The 26,637-nt window shown below is 44.6% G+C and overlaps 1 protein-coding gene across 1 annotated transcript in view; it reads left to right on the top strand.

Annotated features, from left to right (window-relative positions):
- The window catches only part of LOC147733269 (sperm-specific sodium:proton exchanger-like), a 7,973,824-nt gene that overhangs the window by 1,805,010 nt on the left and 6,142,177 nt on the right, over positions 1-26,637 (top strand). The window lies entirely within an intron of this gene.

Here is a 26,637-nt window from a genome sequence, read left to right as displayed (position 1 = left end):
ACATCACACCAACATGTGGTGTGTCACTCAGTATGTGAAAGTAATCCATTCTTCAGGAAGTGGGACACTGCTGTAAGTGAAGTGTTGCTATGGCACTATCATTATAGTTAAAAGTTAGGGATGTCCACATACCCCCATGTAGTTGTGATATGCTGATGATGATGTACCCCCTATGTCTGTCCTCTGCTGGGAGTCCTCGGCTCCCACCCCCATACTGTTGGCCTCTGCTGGGAGTCCTCTGCACCCACCCCTCATATGTCTGGCCACTGCTAGCAGTCCTCTGCACATACCTCTCATATGTCTGGCCACTGCTGGGAGTCGTCTGGTGTTAACCTGGGCTTCTATGGGAATTCACAAGGGCATATTATCAAGCCCATTATCGCCACTTTAGCGGCAGTTTTCTGCCGATAAAAGCGGCGATAATGTATCGCCCTTTCTTGATAATATGGCCCTTCATTCTTTTTGTATTGCCATTAACCCCTTCGATGCTGATGACGAGCTCAGCTCGTCATCACCCACGGGTGGCGTGTGCTGATGACGAGCTGAGCTCGTCATGTATCGCGGTAATTTTAAAATTGCCGCACAGCGCAAAAATCGCCGCAGCAGCGATGCGGTTAAGAGTTTGTGTAGGGTAGGAGATGTTCGTCCAGTTGAAGCTAGGAAGTCATTATGCCAACCCTCAACTGCATTGTTGGTTTTGGCTTCTTGGTTTAGTGTTGGTATATATACCTTCCACCAAGGAATTTGAAATTTAGGTTGGCGTCTATGGCCTGATCTGTGCAGTCTCCCCACCCAGGTGTCCTCAAAATAATCTAAAAGGGGAGCCAATTTTTGTTCGTTTTAGTTGTAGAATGGACTTTCTATTAAAATGTTATAGTGCTCAGCCACATCTGTGACTGGCACATAGGCCAGGGCTTATAGGCGTTTTATTTGGTATGCAAACGTGATGCTTGTTGCATATTCAACACTAAGGGCATCATTAGGATGGCGCGCAGACTTTGTCTGCCCGCTATCCTCATGGTAAAAAGGACTGCCCACCATAAGGGCTGGGGTCCTGTGGGGGCAATAAGGATGCGCCTGCCACAGTGGCAGGCGCATCCCATATTTTTAACATTGCAGCAGGAGGTGCAGAAAGGACCGCCCGTCGCAACACTAAAAATACATTGTGTGCTTTTCAAAGCACAACGTGACAGGCACTGTGCGTTGCCTGCCACGTTGTTCTTTGAAATGCAGGGTGGTACTATAGGTATCCCCCATGTATGTTGGAGAACCGGGCCTTATGGGCCGAGCAGTGCAGGGCACGCCTAATATCTCCGGTTTCACCTGCCTCGTCAGACAGAGACACGAGACACTCTGTTAGGCGTAGAAAATCAAGTTTATTAGCTGCAGCCAAGCACAGTCGTCCATGTAGTACCCTGATGGTATGTTCACAAGAGACTGCCACTTAACTTCATGGCTCACAATCTCTTATAGTGAACATGTTTACAATGGCAACTCCCAAAACATATAAAACTGACAAATGGGAAAAGTTCGAAAACAAGCTATCAAGTGTCTAAAACACACCCTTCTTTCAGACCCCGTGTGCTCTCCTCCCCTCAAGTTAATCAACACTAGTGCCCGTAATTCCATTTGCAGGTGGTAGAACATGTTAGCGTGTTTCAAAGGATAGTTTGTGTAATAAGAGAATACATGAAGAGAATAGCGAAGGCCAGACAAATAAGATAAGGACGGAAAGAATGGTGGGACCCAAACAGTGGACTAAGACAAGGATTAAGCAGTCTAGACATAGATTAACGGACTCGGCCAGACCCTGACATCGGTTTCGTAAACACAGGAGAGGGGTTATTTTTTAACAGAGAAAGCCATGTAGTAGCTGAAAAGCCAAAACACTACGTTCGCCGTGCTGCCTGAGTGAGGCAACACAAAATGGCGGCTGGTCACAAAATGGCGGCTAAATACGAAGCGAAGTCGAAAACTACAGAACCTCAGAACCTCCTTTTGCCATTACTCAGGCAAAGCACAAAGGACTCATGTTAGTCTGAGTCGATGTCAATGGTCATGAGGTCATTAAGCTGTTGCTGCAACATCATTTTTATGTTCTCTGTTTTCTGTAACACAGGCTTTGGGACACACAAGGTGGCACAAAGTCCATAGATGGCGGGGCCACACTGCAAACGGAGACAACAGGAAAAGATAATTGCTAGAATTGCTCCAAGGAAAGTTAACACTTTCCATCCCCATGTGGACAGTAGACCCCAGAACCATACCATTACAGACCAGTCTCCAGTATCCTGATAAATAGACTTGCAGATTACATGTAATTTGGAGATGGCTTGGTATACTGTAGGGGCATTTTCAGGAATGTAAACGCAGTAACTAGACCCAGTTAATTTACAGACTCCTCCCCTATCCGCAAGGACAATGTCTAAAACCATTCAGTTTTGCAAAGTCATAAGGCGATCCGCCTGAAGTTCAGCCATCAAATTACTCAAGGCTCCAGAAGTCACATTTATTGTAGGCTCGACCACACAAACTAGTTGTCTAACGTTTCTACTATTCACCATTGGACCCCAAAAAGGAAGGAACCCTTTTAAAAAGTCTCCTCCCTCTTGTCCAGCTGTGTCTCCGGAATCAATAATTCCCCTACCATATCTCTTCTTATGATGATCTGAGGGGGCAGTGTATGTCGGGGGGAGAAGGAAAGCTATATAACATGTTCCTGAAAAATAAGTAGGAAGCCATGTGTATGCTCTATTGTGGAAGATAAAGTATGTACCTTGAGACGGTACCAACGCCCAAGAAATCCGAGGTGTATAAATGTATGTATGGGAGCAAACACTGTTTTCCTGTTTGCTCTTAGTATTCTGACCATTTATTTGCAGACATAGATTACCTTTGTGAGGTATGGTCCCAATTGGCAAAGCTCTTCTTTGTCTAGCCTTCTCAGTGAGACTAGTGACATAACGAGTCACGTTCCAACCATCATATGCTCGTTTCTCATCAACAGGAATCTTAATAATGTTGGCAATTTTAGCCATAGTGACTATTCCCTTTATCAAAGGACTATGACTAAAATCTGCTCCACCATTATGTGGTCCACCAGGAGGATATCGAAGTTGGTTCTGGTATGCATTAGAAAACATGCCCAAGCAGAACCTTCATATGAAAATGGAAGGACTAGATACGGCATCTGTTAGAATTGGGGGTCTATGGTTGGCGCAAAAGTGCACTTGTGACAAGCAGGGTTCCTCTCCTCTAAGTCAGGGCAAAGGATGACCCTTTAGAATTACCCTTGCTAGCCCTCTAAGTGCATGGCGTGAGCAGCTAAGGCGATTCTTTAGGCGCACTTGTAAAAACACACAGTAAAATGTACCAATCCCCCCACAAATGGACACTAGGCAAGTGTTATATTTAAAAATACGTTCTTTTATGTAAACATATATATATATATATGTAGGTCAGACTTATCACAAGACCAATAACGTTTATATATGCCACAAGATTGAAAATAGGTAAGTGTTCTCTTTGTTTGCACTTCACTTCTATAGTTCAGTTTTCTGTAATGGCCACCGTTATCTAAATGTACTCTTTTAGGTGCCTTCATGCAGTTCTCTTCCCCCTATGTGCTTCCTCGCACTCCCGGAGGCTTCTGGCTCGAAGTACGGGCCCGACCTGCCAAAGCTCACGTTCCTCGCGTGAGGCGCGTACAGCACAGCCGGGTCCGGTAGGGAGTACGAGTCTTATCGCTGTGTGCGACTCGCACGGGAGGGTGCGCAAGCTATGAGGCTGCCAGGGGCCCAGGTGACAAGGAGCGGTGCGAGCCTCGTTGGGAGATTGGCTCGTGCCGCGGCTCGGGGCACACGCTGCTGGGCCAACGGAGGACGGAAGCTGGACACAGAGCGGTGCGAGCCGAGATGGAAGGGTGGCTTGTACCGCGGTTGGGCTGACAGTACCTTAGAGATCCTTGTGAAGGCGGGGAAATAAGAACGTGGCGGTCCCCGGGCCCGGTGACGATGTCTCAGCGGCGGTCTTCCGCTAAGACAAATGCGAGGCGCCCAGCGGCTCTCGATCAGAGCGGGGCTGGCGCCTTTACTAAAATATGTATTTTAATATTCTGAGTCCAGGCATACTAAACTTGACATTCTACCATGTTCCCTGAGCCTGCTGGGATTATAGGGTGTAATAACTCCAGCAGCTCATCTGGCCTAAGAGAGCAGGTAGCCTTACAATAGTGAAAAACGAATTTGGCTGTAATTCACTATTAGGACATGCCACACACATCAGGGCTTGTCCTGCCTTACACTTACAATGCACCCTGCCCTAGGGCCTACCATAGTGGTGACTAATATTAAGTTAAGAGAAGGTTTAGAGGCTGGCAAGTGTGTGCTCTTGCCCAGCCAGCATGACAGTACCAGACTGCACGCAGGTTCTGCAATGGCAGACCCTAGACATATTTTAAAAGGCTGCTTCTGTGGGTGGCGCAACCAGCGGTGCAGGCCCACCAGCAGCATTGGCATTTACAAGCCCTGGCACTCCTGGTGCACTTTACTGGGGACTGACAGTAAATCCAATGAATCAATCATGGAAATCATTCACATATACACTTTACATAGGGAGCACTTGCACTGCGGCACAGATTGGCCGTGGCACAATGCCCTGAGCGGAGGACACCAGCAAAAACATCTGAGGCACATCAGCAAAAAGTGGAAGGGAAACTCACGCCAAAGTGCCAGGTCTAACAGCATCCCTCTTTCTGTGTTATGGGGCATGAGCCCATGTCGTAATTTGTCAGTGATCGGGTTAGCGTTAAGCTTTGCTACACGTATTTCCCTTATCTTGACAAGATTTTCACGTTGTATGTACATGAGAAAGATGGGTGTGCATTGTCAGTGTTAGTGCAGACACACGGGGATAAGCAGAGGCCCTGCGCATACTTTTTGGCAATACTTGATCCTGTGGCACGAGGATTCCCTGGGTGCTTTCGAGCAGTTGCAGCAACAGCAATGGCTATACGGCAGAGTGAGGGAATAGTTTTGTCACACAAATTGCTAGTGTTAGTTCCCCATGCGGTAGATGCATTGTTAAATCAAACAAAGACCCAGTATCTCACAAGTGCATGTTTAACAGGATATGAGCTCACACTTTTGGCGCCACACATCACACTAAAGAGATGTGCTACCCTGAACCCTGACACTTTATTGCCGTATCCGGTTGCTGAGGGCCAAGAGGAAGAACACCATGATTGTGTTTTCCTGACCGAAGAACAAACAAAGGGTCGTGTCGACTTACAGGATACGCCACTTCCAGATGTGGATTGGGAACTGTGGGTTGATGGATCGTGTTTAAGGCTGCCAGATGGCACAACTTCTGCAGCATATGCGATCACGACACTTAAGACAGTGGTAGAATTAGCACAAATACCACAGAAATCGGCCCAAGCAGCGGAACTAATAGCCTTGACAAGAGCCTGCGAATTGAGTGCTGGCTTATGTGTGAACATCTACACAGACAGCCGGTACGCCTTCGGAGTGGCACATGATTTTGGCCTACTCTGGAGAGAGCGTGGGTTTTTGACTTCGCATGGAGTACATATCATGCACGGAGAACTAGTGCGTGATCTTTTGAATGCGTTACTTTGTCCAAAGAAAGTGGCGATAATCAAATGCAGTGCACATAAAAAGGTCACTGACAAAGTGGGACATGGAAACGCCTTTGCAGATAGCATAGCGAGAGAAACAGCTATGTTACGAAATGCCTCGCCAATGTATGTAGTGAAATCACAGGCTGAGCGATGGCATGATGCTAGAGAGGAGATACTAGACATTCAGAAATCAGCGTCTGAGGCAGAACTTGCAACCTGGGCAGCAGAGGGAGTGCTGGATGATGGGGGTTGCTGGCGAAGCAAAGATATAGAAAGATGGAAATTGCCCGCAGCTTACTTGCAAGCGATGGTCCAAATGACACATGGATTGGCACATGTTGGAGCTCTTGCAATTACTCGATTGCTAACACGAGTTTGGGAGCATCCTGAGATTGCCAATACGGCCAAAAGAGTAGTACAGACTTGTCTGATATGCTTGCAGCACAATCCTGCGAAAGGGACGCATACTCCGAAAGGAGGGTTTGTTCCACCTACTGCACCATTTGAAGTACTGCAAATGGATTATATCTAGCTTGAGCGTTGTAATAACCTTAAGTATGTCTTAGTGGTGGTGTGTGCGTTCAGTAAATGGATTGAGGCCTTCCCCACGAAGGATAATACAGTGCTGACAACAGCTAAGGTTTTGCTCAAAGAGTACTTCCCTCGATACAGTGTTTGCAAATTTTTGTGGAGCAATAATGGTCCTCATTTTGTTGGGAAAATTCTGGAATATGTGATGAAGGGATTGGGAATTCAGCAGAAATTTCATGCTGTATTCCGTCCACAGTCAGCAGGTCTTGTTGAACGATATAATGCTACTCTGAAATTAAAGCTAGCAAAGATTGTGGCATCCACGTCTTTGAAATGGCCGGACGCTCTGCCTCTGGCATTGCTATCTATTAGATCAGTGCCCCATTCCGGAACTGGCCTTACACCTTATGAAGTGGTGTTTGGAAGGCCTATGAATATATGGGGAGTTCCTAAGCCTCGATTGTTACATGATGTGCCTTGCATAATGATGAACGATTATTTGGCACGATTAACAAGTGATTTACTTTCTATTCATCAACAGGTTCGAGAAGCACTCCCCGACAATTCTATTGGAGAAGCTCACAATCTTCGTACTGGTGACCATGTGATGGTCAGGTCCTTTGAGAGAACAAGCAGCTTGGAGCCGAGGTGGCGTGGCCCCGAGCAGGTGTTGCTCGCAACTGGAACGGCTGTGCGAGTCACCAACAGGAAGCGGTGGGTGCACTCCACTCACTGCCGCTGTGTCTCTTTGGATCTGGTGAGCCCAGCTGTGCTGTCTGATTATCGAGACATGTTGGACGAGGAGAAGAGCGCAGCTGTAACGTCTGCCGAATCGGAGGGAGCCTTCCCGGATCTGTTCTGCCAAGTGTAGCGACACCCGTCTTGAATTTCGGAGAAGAAGCCAACGGCTATCTCGGAGCTCAGCACTCATATTTTTATTTTTTAGTTGTTTTTTTTTAGACATTTTGAACTTTGAACTATGGCATCTTCTGCAGTGTGAAACAAGAGAATTCTTGGTGCAGTACTATTTGTTTTGACAATTGTTGTGATAGCTGTGATAGCTTGCGTAGTAGAACTTTTGGTGCCAGTAAGAGAACATTTATTGCCAACTACCCTGATTCCATCTGAACATTTCCATTTTACTCTGCCTTATCATGAAGAACGACATAGACAGACTTATTTGAATAACAGTTTTATTCAAATTCTGCATCACACCCACAATTTGACTAACACTTCGAACTGCTGGGTATGTGGGATGTTGCCTGGACATCAAAAGAATTGGGGCACACCACTTATCCCACTCCCGTTCTCCCATAATAGCTCTTGCAATGCCTGGTACACACTCCTATTCACTTTGCGATGGCCAACGAAAGGTGGGCTGCTTTTTCGACTCAACAAAATCTGCTTCAATGATCAAGATGGTTATCCGCAAACTGAAGGAACTAAGTTTGAATGGGAGGAGTATCGCCCGACAATGTGTCAGCACCACAAATTTATAGTAATCAGAGGAATGTAAATATGTCCAGCTCACATGTGATTACTGTTATTGATACCAAAGCTGATCTTTGTGTTCGCTATAAAGGTACAATCCCAGTAGGAAGAAGTGAATGTAACACCACTCTTACCTTTGACACTCCAAATGGCATTACATTTGTGGCCTCCCGAAATACGTACTTCATATGTGGAAATAAAGGCTATCATCGTCTCCCTATAGGATGGTTAGGAACATGTTATATATCTTTTGTATTATCCCCTGTGTTTATTGCCCCACCTATGTATCATAATAACTACGTCCTGTACCATGATTTTATATTGAATAGAGTAAAGAGAGCATTAGTTCTTGAAGATATTGACCAGACTGACACAGCGGTACAACAGTATGTTGATTTTAATTTAGGCCTCTTTTCATTTGTTGGAGCTGCTTTGAACAGTGGAAAAATAAAACGGTTGACACGTATTGTAGAAGCTGATGCTAATGAGACAGCTTTTGCTTTAGGAAACTTAACAGAGGAACTTCAGATTACCAGATTTGTAACGCTCCAAAACCGTATGGTATTAGACGTAGTATTAGCTGATCGTGGAGGAGCATGTCGTATTATCGGAAGTAGTTGTTGTGTATACGTGCCAGATAATTCACCTTCTGTGTATGATGCAATATCTAAATTACATAAAATTGCTGCTGAGATACATCCTGATAATGGTACATGGACATTCTCGGGGTGGTTTTGGTCATTACTTAGTACATGGGGTTGGAAGTTACTGACGATTCTATGTGTAATAATTGGGATATTATTCTTTTTATGCCTCTGTATCCAGTGTGGCCCAGTGTTATGTTCTATGTGCCTTTCTGCTTGTATTCCGTTTAAACGAGCCATTGCTAAAAATGAACAAATGATTCATAGAGAAGTGGTGCAAATTATGTCTATTGATATTGAAGATGAGTACCCTGATTACGTTCACTATGAGGTAGCTTCAGCTAAATGCTAAAAGGGTCGTCTGTCGTAATTTGACAGTGATCGGGTTAGCGTTAAGCTTTGCTACACGTATTTCCCTTATCTTGACTATAGTTGTCGGAAGCCATTTTGTATGTCTCTGCGGCCATTTTATCTGAATGCGTTGCCTCCTGGTCAGCATGCCCTTTTGTCCTTCTTCTGTACCACTGACCACTTGAGTTTTCCCAGCAACAGGCTATTTTTAGTATTGGTCAAGCTCACATATGCGCAGGTTAGTCTGAACAGTCATCACTTAGGAATGTTTCGCCAAACTGACCAGTGGTGTTATAGCTCCTCCCATGAGTTGGCTGTGTTCCAAAAATGACCATATATGTACCTAAACCTCTGTAACTGTGTACCTCCTACATTTTTATTACTGTAAAACTGTATAAAAGAAGGACTTGCACCGATGTTCGGTCTGATACTTCTTGCATTACCGAAGGGTGCTGTAGGAATGTACCACCACCCCATGGGGTCTTAATAAACTTGTCTTTTGCATTTTCTAGTTTCCGTGCCAACATCTGTTATGGTGTAGAGGGTATTCTATGGAGTATGTAGCCCTGGAGAACCCAATACCACACCCACAAACCCAACAATCAGTAGTATTGACTCCTAGTTGATGCTGCTGTAACGACTGGATGAATGAATTGTTAAGATATTCCTTTCTCCTAATCTGTTCATGGTTTGGAAGGGCATAGAATACATGTGGAGAAACAGTAGTAAGAAAAGGCAAAGGAGCAGAGGTAGAAACAGGTGTTTGCTGCATAGTGTGGACAATCCATTGCACACAAGCTAATAAACTACATAAGCACACTAAAATACATAATGCTACGCCACATCGACTAAACAATAACTTTCTATATTTGTTTCTTTTTATAATTACAATATCACCCCTTCCATTTGACTACCCATTCTCTAAAGGCGTTGCTCACGGTAATCTTCCTGGATCACTTGGCTGTGATTATTAGCCATCCTATCACACTGCAAGTCCTGTTGACCTAGTCACTATTCAGGTCACAGTCTAAGACTCATACCAGGACCCTGCAACTTGATGGATAATGGAAAAGGAATACCTTTTTAATACCAGCATAAAAAATTTAACCAGCAAAAAACAAACACAACGTTCAATTGTTCTTAGTCAACCTAGGTCTCAGGTTGTACCGGGTCTTGCCAGGTATCGTTTGGTTCTGGAATATAATGTCTGGTTTTGTTGTATCTAGACGTAGATGTGGTGGTATAGCTTCTTGTAACACGTCGTCGTCTTCTTTTCAGAGTTTGTCCAGTCCAGGCGTGCACTACTGAATGGTACAAAACGGGGTACTTTCTCACATTCACTATCACCAACACCTTCTCGGACCCACTCGTGATCAGGTAAAGGTAATGCAACCCTTTTGCAGTGCACGCCGTGGATCCAATTTTTTTTTCCGACGACCTTCACAGTTGTACGTGTGGTCAGAAGTACTTGCTTCGGCCGCCCCCAACGAGGTTCCAAATTCTTCTTCCCCTGGAAGTTTTTGACACACACGAAGTCACCTGGTTGAATTGAATGGCCTGGATCTGAGGAAGCCTCCAGCAAAGCGCTTTGGACCTGTTGATGAATAACACGTAATTTAGTGGTAAGATCATGCGAGTAATCAACCAACCAACAATGGGTATGGGATATCAGAGTATTTCTTAGGTCGCGGAACTCCTCAAACATTTGCTGGGTGTCCAAAAACGACCTCATACGGACTAAGCCCTAGAGTGTGTAGTTGTTCTCGTAGAGAGAAGTGCCAAAGGCAAGGCATTGGGCCAAGAAAGGCCCGTGCTTGCCTGAATCTTTGCTAATTTCAGTTATTTTGGTATAACATTCTACCAAACCCACTGACTGAGGATGGTTTGCCGCATGGAATTTCTGTCTAATACCAAGACACATACACACCTTCTGCATAATCTGGCCTACAAATTCACTCCCATTGTCACTCCAGACAATGCGCGTCAAACCAAATCTTGGGAAAAATTCCTTCAAAAGGACTTTGGCAGTAGACAGAGCAGTATTGTCCTTTAGGGGTTAGGCCTCTATCCATCTGGAAAAGGCACACACCACCACCAGGACATACCTGAGATTATTAGAACGTTCCATGTGAATGTAATCTATTTGCAATACCTCAAAAGGATACGTGGGGGAGCAAAATGACCTGCCGGAGTTGGGGTTCCCTTTCCTGGATTGTGCATCAAACAACCGATACAATGCTTCACCACATTCTCCGCACATTTAGGAATACCTTCATTCTGCCACACCGGAGCCAGAAGCTTACAGATTCCTTTCGCATTGATGTGAGCTTGACAATGCGCCATGGTAACTACAGGTAGTACATAGGCGTCTGGTAACAGTCAACGTTGGTGTTCTGACAATTCAATCCAACACCCTGTCGAATCCAACATTCCCGTACTCTCTTTCCACTTACTCAATTCCTTCTTGGTTGCTTCTTCTTGAATCATTCTCACACTTTCTACTGTGTCCTCACACATACCTCCTTCTCTGACCCATCTTGCAGGGCCTGAAACATACATACGACTCTTAACATCTTTCGCTGTTTCTTTCGCTACCTCATCTGCAAAAGCATTCCCTCGATCCACATCATCGATGATCTTTTTATGTGCACTGCACTTCACAATCGCTATCTGAGTAGGCAAGGTAAGTGATTCAAGGAGGTCAGTAACCAACTGACCATGCTGTATTTTAGTGCCGTGGGAAGTAAATAATCCTCTTTCCTTCCACAAACGGCCAAAACTATGGGCCACGCCAAAGGCGTATTGGCTATCAGTATAGACAGTCACTCTTTTTCCTTTTGCCAACATAAATGCTCTCGTCAATGCAATCAACTCTGCAGCTTGTGCTGAATTCTGTGTAATACGTGCAGTTTCTACTACTGTATGTAAGGTAGTAACAGCGTAGTCTCACCATTAGAAGCTTAAAACAAGATCCATCTACCCACAGGATCCCATCTGGGTCCATAAGCGGTGTGTCTTTCAAATCTATCCTGCCCTTGGTTTCGAAGGAAACAATCATGTTGTTCTTGTGCATCTTTCTCATCCAAAATAGGTAACAATGTTGCTGGATTTAAAACATTATATCGCTTGATATGTATGTGACTAGCCAAAAGCGTCAACTCATACCCGGACAAACGAGCGCTCATTAAGTGCTGGGTTTTTGTTCTGTTCAAGAGAGTATCTACTGCATGTGGTACCATAACAATAAAAGTGTGATCCAACACCAATCCAGCAGAATGACAAATGGAAATCGCCGCTGCTGCTGTTGCTCTGAGACAACTAGGTAATGCCTTGGCTACTGGATCTAATGTAGCCGAAAAATAGGCACAAGGCCTTTGCTTATCTTCAAATTGTTGTGTCAAAACTGACAATGCACAACCTTCCTTTTCATGGACGTAGAGTGTGAAAGGTTTACTGTAATCTGGAGTACCCAACACAGGAGCAGAACACAAGGCAGTACGTAATCAGAAAAACTCTGACATTCATCAGTCCAAGGAAGATGTTGGGGCGTGTCTTTAAGAGTAAGTGCCAACAGAGGTTTAGCCAGTAAGGAAAAATTTGGAATCCACTGTCTACAATAAGAGGTAATGCCTAGGAAAGCACCCACCGCTCTTCGTGTGGATGGTATAGACATACGTGAAATCGCTTGCATACGTTCTGGGGTCAATCGCCTACCCTCCTTCGATAAGAGATGACCTAAAGAGGTAACTTCTTGACCGCAATATTGTAATTTAGAGGGTTACACATTTATGATTGAAATCAGACAAATGTCGCAAAAACAAAACAGTTGCGGTCTTACAAACATCTTCCGAATCGGCGGCCACTAGTAAATCATCTACATATTGTACAAGAGTGGCACCTGGAAGCAAAGAAAAAGCATCAAGCTGCGATTTCAAAGCCTGACTATAGATGGAGGGACTTTCACAATAGCCTTGAGGTGCAGGTTTGAATCGAAAACTTTGGCCTCCGAGAGAGAAGCCAAAGAGATCCCTACTCTCCTCAGCAATAGGAATGCTAAAGAAAGCATTTTTGAGATCAATAACCAAAAACCAAGTAGCCGAAGCAGGTATCATTACAAGCAAAGCAGTAATATCCAGGACAACAGGAAACTGAGGCACAACAATTTTGTTGACCTCTCGAAGATCGATCACAAAACGATACACAGGAGGCTGAGAAGGATCAGTACATTTAAGGACAGGCAGAACAGGACTGTTGCAAACATTCCCTCGTGTTTCTTCAACGACACCTTTCTGAACTAAATCATAAACAATAGCCAACAAGCTCTTTCACAATCATTGGAAATTTTGTATTGGGGAATGTGTGGCAGTTTAACATCGTTTTTGACAGTAATCACATAAGGTGGAATCTGGAGTAGACCAACGTCATTCGGACCCGTGGCCCAAAGCGTAGCAGGAAGTGAACGCAAATCAAGTGGCAGATTATCCTTAGACCAGTACATTGGAGAAAGCAATTTATCACCCAAAGTAAGATGTACACCAGAAGGAGAACAATACAATGTTGCATGCAGACGTTTCAGAAAATCTAAACCCAACAAATTCTCTCTGCAACCCGTCGTTAAGAGGAGTGGAGTTTCTAAATCATAAGGACCAATAGAAATGGGCAAAGGGCAAGAAACAGGGTTGCGAACTGGGGCGCCACAGAATCCTACAGAAACATTCGTTAAGCCAGACAAAGGTGCCCATGGGAGTTTGGAATGCATGATAGAACTTCTCATTGCACTAGTATCCAAAATAAATGGTTCCGTAACATCCAGTGCAACAACGTCAACATAAGGTCCATTCTGATCCACTGGAACTGATACGACTTCCTTGCTTTGTCTATGTCTGTCCTAGCTAGTATGAAAATCAGCATTTCCGTTGTCTGTGCCATAATCGTCATTGTAATATTGTGCAGACTGGGAATTCTGCTGATCAAAATAATTTGTAGTGTCCTGAGGGGGAGAGGGACGTCGTTTATGAGACAACGCACCTCGCCCTCTACCTCTAGGCACTGACTGAGAATCACCACGACCCCATGGTGCTAATGATCCACCATAATGCTGCAACAAAACCGGACAGCTATTCTTGAAATGACCTTCCTCTTTACAATAGGCACATTGATTAGGACCAAACAAAGGTCGTGGAACCGGAGATACAGGTTTCTGTAAACACTAAATTTATAAGGTGGTAATATTTGCTCAACCTGGATTATTTAAATAACATAATATTAGTTTCAGTGAACAGACATATGCTTTATTTAATTATGGAAGAACTCATAGAGCTATTAACAGAAAGTTCAAAAAAGGCAGGTATGTCTATCTAAGAACCAATGATGATGAACTCCATTAATAAGTGATATAAGAGCGTACTCTCAGCTTGTCTCATAGAGACGGATATGACGGAGACTTAAAAGTACTGACAATTCATGGGGTTAGGGATTTGCATTCGTAACGGTTGCTTTTCTTAAGGTTATGATACTTACATATAAATTTAGCAAGATGGTATTTTAAAAAAAGATCTTGTGAATATATGAAGAGCGTTTCTTTGCTTCCTGACCGCAAGGGATTCAGATAGACTGCAAAAAATTGTTACAGTTATTCTTCTGCTAATATATAATGGAGGAAGTGGAGAGTAGTGGTAATAGCTTGATGGGCTGTATTTAATACCTAAATTGATGCTGAAAATAAAAGATTCAGTTTGTTTCGGCTAGTATTTGGTAATTCAGCTAATTCTGCGACATACGCAATTCTCGCTACTTCTGTCGGTACTTCTGTCGGTGCCTGGTCGCCTAAACCCAAAATAAAACAAAAACACCCTTTAATGCCAGTGTTCCTAGAGACATGTGAAATGGTATTAACACATAGTTGTCATTTTGAGTAGCCTTCAAACTAGAAACTCGCCTGATTTATATGTTGGGTTCAGTTTTGTCATCACGAGTAACCTCTGGTTTTAGTGTGATGGAAATCTAGAGAGTTAAGATGGTATAGACTGTCACTAATTTCTAAATTTGTCGACTGACAAGCTATTGACATGTTTAAAATAAATATCAATTACCTGCTCGTATTTCGAAGAATCACAGCTATGGGAATTTTTTATAAAACCAATGATAATAGGCTCTATGGATAAAGAAAGTTGAAATATAAAGGTAAAAAATCATTCAAAGCGCACATATTCTAATAGATAAGTCGTAGCGCAAAAGCGGCGGATACCTGTTTCAATTTCGAGCAATTCATGCACTCGCTCCGCGGACCGGTAAACATGTGATAAGTTACCAGCTGGAAAGTTAAAGGGAGAGGAGATAAATCACGAATAGTATTGATAAATGCCTAAGCGTTTGCAATATATCGTACAAGGTCATTGAGCAGACCCCAATAAATGCATACCTTGGCGGCTGCAGATGAGAGTAAAACTACCCGATGTGGAGATTTCTTTCACGGTCCAATATTCTATTTAAAAGGAAAAGAGAATAAATTCATTTTTTCCTGTTGGAATTCAAATAAGAGCAAAACCAACCCTATCCTAACTCAAATAATAGGGCAGTATGTCAAAGGGAACGCCGTATATCAAGACAATGCCCAGGGATCCGCGTTACTGTAAAGAAACTTACCGAGTAGAATTAAGACGGCAGTTCGTAAGAGTCCGGGAGCGAGGATCAGGGTTCTGTTTAGCTTCTTTTCAAACCGATGCTAACCGAGGGAGGAGTTCTACCTCGCTATTTGCACAATCTAATATGGCTGGCGGTGTCTTTCAGACACCACCACCATATAGAACCCTTTTCCACCCAGTCAACATGTCGACTGGGCGGAAAAGCGGCAGACGGTCTTTCCGTCCGCCGCAGACCCCCCAGCCATTATAATATGGCAGGGGATCATTTCTGCACGGATGGCAGGCAGATCGCCCCAGCCAGGCCGGCGGTGGCTACTGCGGGCCTGGCAGGTGCGATCCGCCCACCATCCTAATGGGGCCCTAAGTGTTGATTTTTGTAAATGTCTCCACAGACATTGGTTGAAGTGGAAGTAACATCCTTCCATAGATGTGTGAGGGTATATTTTGAGGATGGAATTTATCAAAGCTTGTTGAAAATCGATTACTATTCTTTGGGGAAAGAAGTCTGTTGTTTCTTCCTTTATTTTATTCAACATTTCTATGTATGTTGAAGTTTGTTTGTTTGGTAGCAAACACTATATAAATGAAATGCAAGTGTTATGGTATTGCCCATGTATAGTATAGAGTTGATAGAATGGCTTAGGGCATATGCTAAAAGTGTCAGCCAGCATCCATTTTTGGCTTTCTTTTAATTTCTTTATATTGTTTGCTGTAGCAAACATAATTATCCTTTTATCTTTATTGTTGTTGTCATAGAAGATGAAAGGTTCATCATTATGAGTTATGGTAAAGTTCAGGGGTAATTATAACCTCTTGAAAAGATTAAGGTGTAGGTATTGTTGGTCTTGTAGATTTTTTTGTTCTAGCTATTGTCCTTTTAATAGAAGATATTGTTGGTAATTGCCTTGTGCTTCTCTAGGTACTCTAGGTAGTAGTTCTTCAAGTATTACACTTGTTGGTAATTCTGAGGTGCTACTTAATTCTTTAATGTTTTCTAGAGTTGATCTAACCTCTATTTCTGATATATTTGGTGGATGGTTGTGCTCACTTGTATGTATTACACTTGTTTACCTGGTTGTTGCACGCCCATAACATTTGTTTGAGTAATACTTAGAACATTTCCAGTTTACTTTAAGCCCTGTTTGTTTTTCCTGGGTATAAACGTACCCCATATAGCACAACAAACATTTCCCTTTCTGAGATGTAATGAATTTGGCATCTTCAGTCATTGTAGAGTACCAAAATCTAGAAAAAATGTATATAAAATTATATGAAAATCAATTTTGTAACTTATACATGAGTAATAATATATGATGTTTTAGTATATACTTACCAACTATTATTTAGTTGGATTTGAATGTAGATTTTTCCTTGTTCGCGAAAGCTGTTTTGTTTTTTATTGGTCTGTAAAAATAAAGTAAAGCATATTTTAGTCTATGTTTTTAATTTATATGTGGTGTTGGCCTTTTGTAGTACACAGTATTTTTCGATTCATGTTTTATTTTTAACATTTTCTACAAGTTATAAAAAAGTTGGTAAATTTTGTAAAAAAGTTTATTTTAAACTATGTTATACAGTCTGCATGAATAATAGCAAATGGGCATTTCTTATATACTTACCAACTGTTATCTAGTTGAAGTTGAATGTAGATGTTGTCTTCTTGTGTTGCTGCTGATCTTTTTTATGTGATCTGCAGAAAGAAAGTAAAGTATATTTAATGCTATGTTTTATATTTATATATGGTGGTGGCGTTTTTTAGGAAAAAGTTTATATTCTCTATGTTTTAAATATATTTTATAAACTTTTTTTGCAAGATTTAAAAGTCTGAATGGAATAGTTATGATGGTTAGGACATTTTAGGTGTTTTGTTCTGTTTTAGTTTTATCAAATAAAAAAACATGTAAAGTATACTTACTTTTGCAGTTGAAAATGTTCATATTTTTTATAGTTAGATCTGTTGTGGGAATATAAAGAGATAAAACATATAATTTAATTTTTTTTAATAAGTAATTACAATGTAGGTTACATTTAAATTAACAGTTTATTTAGAAATGATTATTTACTTACTTTTTATTATTTGTAGTTGGTTTTATTTTAGAAGAGTCTTTGAGGGTGTTGAAAATCTGCGAGTTTCTCCTTCCTGATTTTTTAGTTGAAGGTGTAATAGTCTTCAGTTTAGTTCTTTATTTAGTGAGTATTTAATTAGTTGTTGTATGTTATTGGTCAGATTTATTTATCTGTGTTTCGATTGGTTCATTTGAATTTTTTTACTTTGCTAATTATTTTAGTTAAAGGTATTTTGTTTTAAACAACGGATTATATTTATTTTAAGTATTGAAGATGTTGAGTGTATTTGGTTTAAATATTTTCGTTTCTGTAGTAGCTTTTTTATGTTGTATAAATTGTGTTAGTCATGTTTGTTTTATATCTTTAATGTGACATAAGTATATATGTCATTTATTTCAATTATAGTGTGGAAAATACTATTTTTCATGTATTTTAGAGTTGTCAAAATTTTGGTATTGTCAATAATATTGATGTCTATATTTTTATTTTCGATATTTTTGATATGAACTATGTTTATCATCTTCGATATTTCGGTTTACGATATTTGTGCCTGCGATTTTTGTGTAGTCAATATATTTGTGTTACGATATTGTGGTATCGATATTTTCGTTTTTTCATAAATAAGTATAGAATGACAATTTTTTTGTTATCGATATTTATAACTCAATATTTGTAAATTTCGATTTTTTGGTTTTCGATAATATGTCAGTGATTCCACATAAGCAATCTGAAACTTTTGCAGCTATCTGCAGTTTGTGTTCAGGCGCTGTGGAGTCCATAGCACTGTTGGTGTGAGAGCCAGGCCATCTAACAGGCATATCTTGTGACTCTCGGGAAATCGAAAGAGAAGCCTTCCTGCAGGCATAGCAGAATAGGCCAGCAAATGTTTGACTCCAAACTGAGGAGGAGAGTGGTGATAGTGATGCTATGCATAGCCACTGAGAGTTAAGGTTTAGTAATGTGGGCAGCAGCAAATTAAGCATTTCTAAAACACATGTACTGAATGCCCTGTCTGCGTGCATGAATGCTTCTGTGACCCTGTGCGTGTTCTTGCATGAGTGTTATCTGCAGTGTCCAGCATAGCAGATGTATACGTGCAAGCCCGACAAGCCCTGAATTACTTCACTCTGCACTTGAAGCGCGCGTGAAAGGGTGCACTTGTAGCAAGGGGAAGGCCACTCTCTTTTCAGTGCAGATCTGCTCTCCCAGCAGTGTTTCAACTCAATTGTATTTTGTTTTGAAAAGGCCATTTTCTCCTGGGTGGGTGGAGGGGCTCTGGGAGGGGTAGAGGTGGGTGAACCTACAAATTAACAAGGAGAGCCCAGTCAGAGCCGAACCAGAAAGTCTGGCCTGGCCTTAAAAACTCATACAGAAGTCGAGCCCTGAAAACATTACCAGTGAAATAAAAGTGTATTTTTTTCATGTGGAATCATTTCCCCTTGGTGCATAAGCTTATATCACAGCATTGAGAGGAGTTTGTGCTCCCACCATGAGGACAATCCCATTAGTGATATAGGAAGCAAATCACTTTTCAGGTGTGCATCATTTATGGGTTATTTTCTTTTCATGAATGAAGCAACATTATACTGTGCAAGATGTGATTGTACTGCACACAGCTTGAACATTTGAATATACCATCATGTGGGCTAATGAAGAAAAAGGAGGTTGGCAAGATCAAATATTTGTCTGCGATCACACAATTTGGTCATGTGGGGAAGCTGGGATTGCTCCCAGAAATTCTGCTTTCACATTGTGCAATTCAGCCTCTAGATGGTTTCATCTTTCTTTCTCTCCTGTATTGCAATTATGGTCACTATTTTGTCTTATTCTTTGCACTTGAGATTAGAGTTTGGTTAGCAGGCACATGCACTATCACAGTTCAGTTCATTTTTGGCTTGAGGGTGCAAGAGGACCTGGAACTGAGCCAGAGCCAGGCATCCTCGCTCGAGCTTCCAGCGGCTTGCCTGACTCCAGAAAGAGGGAATCAGACTTTACAGCAGGTAAGGAGCTTTGAGGCCAAGCTGTGCCACCTGGGAGGGGCTGGGTGAGGTCTGCCTAGTGGCAATGAAATAAGAGGGTTAACTATAGTTAAACCTTTTCAAAAAAATTTAAGGAAAATATCTTGAGCAAGTTATATGTGATCTTGATGTTGCACCATGAGAAGCCCACTTTAATAATAAATGTATCCTTTTGTACGTAAAAGGGAAATGCAATAATCAAATATATACCAGACAAGCTTTCGTATAATTATGTACATCTGCACACCAATTCAATCTCAATCACATTAAATATGTGCCCCTGGCCGGATCCCATTGCACTGCCATAGCCCCGTCCCCTAGTACACATCTCAATTTGGTGAGTATCTGCACTTATTTTTTTCCATTCAATGCACTGGCATTGGGTTATGCCCTACCAGATGACCTAAATCAGGCCTGAGTGGTTCCAGTGCTGCCCTAAGACACAGAGGGTAAGTGAGGAAAGACTTACTTGCTCTTCTGTCTCTTGAGGTTGCTGCAAAGTCTAACCGTTTTCTGAAGCAGAGACAGACATAGTGGGAGAATTAGAGACATTACCGTAACTCCCTTAACAGGAGCGCCCACAATTTGCTTGCTTTGAGCTGGACGTATTGGAACATTGCCTGACTATTATTCTAAGACACCTCTCTACATCGTAGCACTGCAAGCTGAGATTACTTGAACCATTTGAAACAGACTTTTGTTACCTTACTTTGAACCCACTCAGTTCCAACTAGCTTCCCTGAATTTAGCACTGTAACCTTCAGTACTACAATATATACCTCCCTAGAAGCACACTAACTTCTAGATCTCCATAATTCACGCCTAATTGAATGTTTCACCAACTTTAGAGCAGTCTTTCTTAGTTCTTCATATCCCAGAATTCAGGGGGGCGCTAGGTGGCTCTGGACCAAGATGGCCGAGTGCGAGTGAGGCTCCCGCCTTGCCGAGCAGTAAATTATTCTTAAATGCCATCCTGAACGGATTTTGCTTGCCGTGCCCTTCATAGCTAGCAGGGCATGGTAGAGAGGATTCCACCGATACCTTGCTTGCCCCTCTGCTGACTGCGATAAGCATCGTACTGGCAGCGCTGTCCGGCCACGGCCTGCCGACCTGCTCCTGGAGATCCTCATGCCCGGGAGCACTGCCTAAGTGAGACAGGGGATTTGCGGCCTGCAACTGCGGAATGGCCCGGGAGCGGAGTGGTGCTGATCGGCAGTGGGGCCCGGGGATGCTCGCTCCCGATCGCGAACAAATCATTAACAGGAGGCAGAGATGCGGTGAGATACGCCCGCTGCGCCTAGGATCGAATGCGGGGCTCACTGCTGTGGCAATACCGGGGAAGGCGCATTCCGGACCCCCGCGACGAGCTGATTAACCCCGGGGCCTTCTGAGGGACCCATCACAATCAGCCCCAGGAGGGGGCCTGCGGGTGAAGGAGAGTGCCCTGGCGGGGCGGCCCTGGGTCGTGGATGGCCACGAATGCCTGTAGCCTGAGAATCGTGGCACAATGCTGCACCGCCTGAGGCGGGAGACTGAGTTACTTGGGTGTTGCCTGAGCGAGGGATCCCGAGCTGACAAAGAGCCGATACCTCTGCGGTGAGACGCCTAATAAATGTGACGGAATTGCATCGCAGTGACTGTGCGGACATTGTGTAATTGCGCTGGACCACCTTCAACCACTTTTTTGCCTCTACAGACAGTGCAATCAACACACTTAGGAGGCGCCTGATGGTCGAGGCTTAACATTGTGCTGTCATGGGCTTGCTGCCCCTGCGCCCTTCAAGGATCACCCCTAATGACACGTCCACCTCTTCACTGTTCTACCTAGCTGGCTCTACCGCTTTGCACACCTGCAACCCCCCCCCGGCCCCAAGGGGGAAAACTGGACTGACCCCTACTGGCACCTGGTCTGGACTGGATCGGCCCGCAACCCGCCTTCTGCTGGCCTGGGAATTTGTGGGGACTTCATTCTCTCCTCTGCTCCCTCTGCACAGACACCCTTGCCCCTCACCAGACGTTGCTGCCTAACGCCCTGCCACCTTGGGGACGCGGTGCCACGCACGCCCAGCCTTCCCTGAGACCCCCCTCTTGGGCAACTAGGAACTATCAGACATATCGCTCTGGGCATCACCAACGGGTGCCCCCCCACCGAAGGACGCCCGGTGCCTAGCGGCCTGTTGACCCGCGCACTGCGCACTTTGGGCAGCAAAGCTCCTACTCTCTCATCGCAAAATGGGACGCACCGAAGCCAGGCAATCCAAGATTCCTTTTGAATCCTGCAAGAACCCTAGGTCCCAGTTGGCGGACCACGGGGAATCCTCAACCGGCACTCCACGTCAATCGACTCCAAAATGGACGCGCTAAATATGAGGATGGACACTGTGGTCGCCAAACTGAGCCAACATGACACCCACATTAAGGAAGTGGAGCACAGAATTTCAGATCTGGAGGACGGGTCTAAGTCTAGCGGACGCCATATCTCACAAACGGACAAATTGCTCAAGATCATAGCAGACAAAATCGAGGACTCAGAAGCCCAGTCCAGGCAGAATAATGTGCGCATTATAGGCCTGGCGGACTCCACCAAAATGGGCCGAATGGAAGACTTTGTGGAAAAGCTGGTGGCGGACCTCTTTGGGAGAGACTCTTTTTCGGCGCACCTCACATTGAGCGTGCACATAGATCTCTGGCTGCCCCCCCCCCCGGAGCAACGCCCAGACCCATCATTGCCCGCTTCCTGAATTATCGAGACCGGGATGTGGTCCTGCGCCTGGCCCGCGTGAAAGGGCAAGTACATTATGAAAACACAACACTGGCCTTCTTCCCAGACTTTATGCCGACGGTGCAAGAGGCGAGACGCAATTTCGCGGGAGTAAAAAAGAAGCTCCAAACCCAGGAATTCCCCTACGCAATGCTCTACCCCGCCAAACTGAGAATCAATCATCAGGGGAAATAACACTTCTTCAACACCCCGCAGCAGGTCGAGGACTACCTCAAATGTCATAAGAGGGCGACCTCTAGGGAGGAGGCGGCCCGGAACCACTCCAGATCGCAGTCCCCACTGTCCCAACAAGACTAGTATATGGATATGATGGCAGCTTTGGCGGACATTTCCACAAACTTCACTGGTATGGCGAACTGGTCTTCTCCGGTGATGTATGCATAAGGATAGGTGTATATGAGCTCCGAGTTCTGGACTGCTCGGCCACCCACCTCTGTCCCATGATTGGCTACCTAGCTACCTAGCGATTGTACCAGTGGGCGTAAGTAGGGAGGTGCATGGGCAGGTCGAGCGCCCCTAGCGGTTCTTTCCCCCTAAATGGCGAACCCCTGGATCCCCCCTTTGGGTGAGGAAGTCCTACAGTTCTTGTGGGGGGTTGGGAACTTTATGCCCAGCAAGTTGGGGCTGCCTGTGTGGGTGGGGGGATATTTTGTTCTAACTACAGCATTAATATGTACCGAAGGAAGTTCAGACACTTATCACTGCATAATGTTCTTAACACAACACATCGCCATGGGGACGACAGGTAATACACAGGCTCTTCGAAACATCAAAGTAGCATCGTGGAATGTTCGGGGCATTAATTACCCTAGGAAGCACAGACAGATATTGGGCTACCTAGACAGGCACGGGGTGATAGTGGCCCTCCTGCAGAGACGCACCTGGCACCCGGGGGCACTCCTCAATTTGCATCTCGATGGGCTTCATGCCATGGATTTGCTTCCTATTCCACTTACTCCAGTGGAGTGACCAGCTTAATCAAATGTGGAGTGACGTTTACGCCTCAGGGAATGGACTCTGACACAGACGGTAGATTCTGTATAGTGTGGGGGCGACTTCATTCCCACAATGTCCTCTTTGCGAGTTACTATGGCCCTAACACCAATAACCCCAATGCCCTACTCTTATTATGGGGCAAGATACATGCGTTAGGCATCACATATGTCATTTTGGGGGAGATTACAATACGGCTTTGCACCCTCAAGGGGACAGGTCGCACCCCTTCCCGGCACACTACACAGTTACACAGAGAACACTAAGTGACATAGTGGACAGTCACTGCCTTCTAGATGCCTGGAGATACAAACACCCCACACTCAAGCAAGGCACTCATTATTCGGCGGTTCACTCCACCTGGGCGTGTCTCGATTATGTTTTCCTGATGACAGGAATGACACATTGGCTGACACAAGCGACTCACTTGGCCCGCACGTTCCCGGACCACTCCCCAGTCCTTGTGGAACTTCAGGTCCCTGTAGATTGCTCCCCATATTTGAGCTGGCGACTCAATCCCTCTCACCTCTGTGACACTGTTTTTAAGACTGAACTGGAACAGGACATTCAATACTTTTTTGATCGTAACCTGACGTCCGTGTCTAGCGACACAACAGTGTGGGATGCCTTCAAGGTCACTGTGCGAGATTGGTGCCTGGCCAAGGGAGGGGAAATCCTTAAATCTCTGCGTGGCGACTTTCGGAAGCTGGAGTCTGAGCTACACGAGCTAGAACAAACGCTTGAACTGAACCCGCACGACAATGCGACTAAAGCCTAATGAGGGACAAATTGACTGAATATGAGATGATCGCTGATAGAGAATGTGAGGTTCCATGGGAAACCACATGCGGCACACATTTATGGGGAAGGTGACCGTTCTGGGATGGCACTGGCGAATGCAATTAGGCCTCCTAGGTTTGCTAACTATGTTACCGAGCGACAGGACGCTCAGGGAAACATGTACAGAAATCTCCTGGACCAACTCCGTGTCCTTAGGGATTATTGCAGCACACTTTACTCCTCACAAAGGGGCATGTTGGTTGACTTGGTTGCTTACTTGGGAGACACTACAATAGCCTGGCTGGGAGACACTCATCAAAAGTTCCTAAAGTTAGAATTGGAACTAGATGAGGTCACTGAGGTCATCATGAAGACAAAGTCCGGCCATGCCCCTGGTTCGGATGGCCTTCCCATAGAATTTTATAAAACGTATGCCCCCTTGCTAGCTCCTATTCTAAAAGAAGTTTATTATGCAGTGCTGGAAGAGGGATGCTTACCCCGCACTATGCGTGAAGCTCTGATAACCTCCCTACTTAAACCTAGCCAACCCCCTGCGCAATGTGATTCATATCGCCCTTTGTCGCTGCTAAATTGCGATACAAAAATGTTAGCAAAAGTCCTCGCTACGCGCCTAAACCTCTTGATGAAATGTCTGGTCCTACCGGATCAGGCAGTGTTTGTCCCAAATCGTGCAACGTCACATAACCTACGCAGCTCCATGCAGTGTTGCAAGACATGGACCCTAACTGCTAGGCTCTCTCTATACTTCTCAACGCCACAAAGGTGTTCGACTCGTTAGAATGGGACTATTTACTGGGCAAGCTGAAGCGCAATTGCAATGCCCTTCAGTTTTCTGGACTGGGTGCGACTGCTGTACTGCCAGCCAATGGCGGTGGTGTTGTTAAATGGGTGCAGATCTTCCCCCATTAGCATTAACAGGGGCACCGGCCAGGGGTGCCCACTATCCCCCGTCCTCTTTGCGCTTGCTATTGAACCATAAGCAGCAAAGCTCAGACAACTTCATATCAACCGAGCGCTCATTTACCCAGCCCGACAGTTACTCATCTCCCTCTACGCAGATGACATGACGCTCTATGTCAAGAAACCACAAGAAAATCTCAATCCTATTTTGCGCAAAATCACGAAGTTTGATGGCATTTCCGGGGTACAAATTAATTGGGGCAAATCTGCGGTGTTTCCTTTAACGGATAAAACGCAGCCACACCAACCAGACTATCCTCTAGTATGGGAACAGAGGAGCTGAAATACTTAGGCATTCGAATCACTAGGCAGAGAGATACCCTAATTAGAGCCAATTGCGGGACGGCCCTGGACAAAATTACTGACAGCATCACCAAATGGATACGCCTCCCGCTCTCAATGGCGGGTCGTATCTCTCCTATCAAGATGGTGTTGCTGTCAAAACTTTTATATTTATTCACTAACATTCCATATAACCCTGGGCAGTATTTTTCCGCGCGCTCAGATTGACACAGCTTATATGGGGCGGAAAGCAGGCAAGGATTAGTCTCACTACGCTAATGTTACCATACCACCAATGGGGTTTTGACATCCCCAATTTTGAGCGGTATTATGACTGTGCACAAGGCCACTTTGCGGTTTACTGGCTCCATCCACCACCTTATATGGCAGACCTGGCATGGCGGATGTATACATGGCCCCTGTAAGCGTGTCAGGATATGTCTTTACGTGCATTGGGGAGAGAGAGCGTGACCTATCCACGGTTGATTGCACGGCAGCGCCGTGGAAACGCCTTGCCCGCGCCATGGGGAGCCCATTCATGTATTCACCACGGTTGACTCTGCTGAATGACCCTCGACTGCAGGTCACCTGTGAGGAGATCTGTCGCAAGATGCTGACAAGACTTGAATACCGCACATGGGGAGACCTATACATCCAAGGGCAGTTCCGCACGATACATCAATTCTTTGGGGAAAACTCACCTACAATAATGGATACCTTCCTGTACACCCGGCTTCGACAAAGCGTCCGAGCTATCACCCCCAAATTCCCGGACGAACCTGACACCCTTGCACCCTTCCAGGCTATCCTGCAAAAGGACGCCCCACAACATGTTGTGTCACTTCTCTACAAACATGTGCAAAGCGCGCCATTGACTATCACACTACCGGCATGACAGGACTGGGATGGGGATCTTGACACACCGCTGACGGATGAGCAGTGGGAGATCAGTTGCTCACAAACGGGAAACATCCTTTACAATGCAACTTTTACCACGCAGTGCCTTTACGATGCAACTATTACAACGAAAGCCATTACAACGCATTGGGCTGGGGGGCGCTCTAGGATAGGATTGTAACGAAGTACATCCCACACAAACAAATGCAATTACGGGTAATGCTAGGTTGCGCCTGGTGCATTTTAAATTATTACACTGTTTATACTATACCCCCGCCAAACTGTACAGGTTCCGCCTCAGAAATACTGATTGCTGTAACCGCTGTGGGAGGGAAGGAGCGGACTTTTTACATTTGGGATGGACCTGCCCCAAAGTTGCCGAGTACTGGACGGAGGTTTTTGCGGGCCTGTCGGACATGTTGGGGGTAGAAATAACACCGTGCCCACTGGTGGCGCTGCTAGGCCTCACACACAACATTGCAACAGTACATAAAAAGTTTCTGGCGCTGAGCATACTCTTGGCTAAGCGCCAGGT

The sequence above is a fragment of the Lissotriton vulgaris genome, chromosome 2_1 (assembly GCF_964263255.1).
Source record: "Lissotriton vulgaris chromosome 2_1, aLisVul1.2, whole genome shotgun sequence".
NCBI lineage: Eukaryota > Metazoa > Chordata > Amphibia > Caudata > Salamandridae > Lissotriton > Lissotriton vulgaris.
The sequence above is the reverse complement of the archived record's forward strand: the minus strand, read 5'-3'. Positions and strand labels throughout refer to the sequence as shown.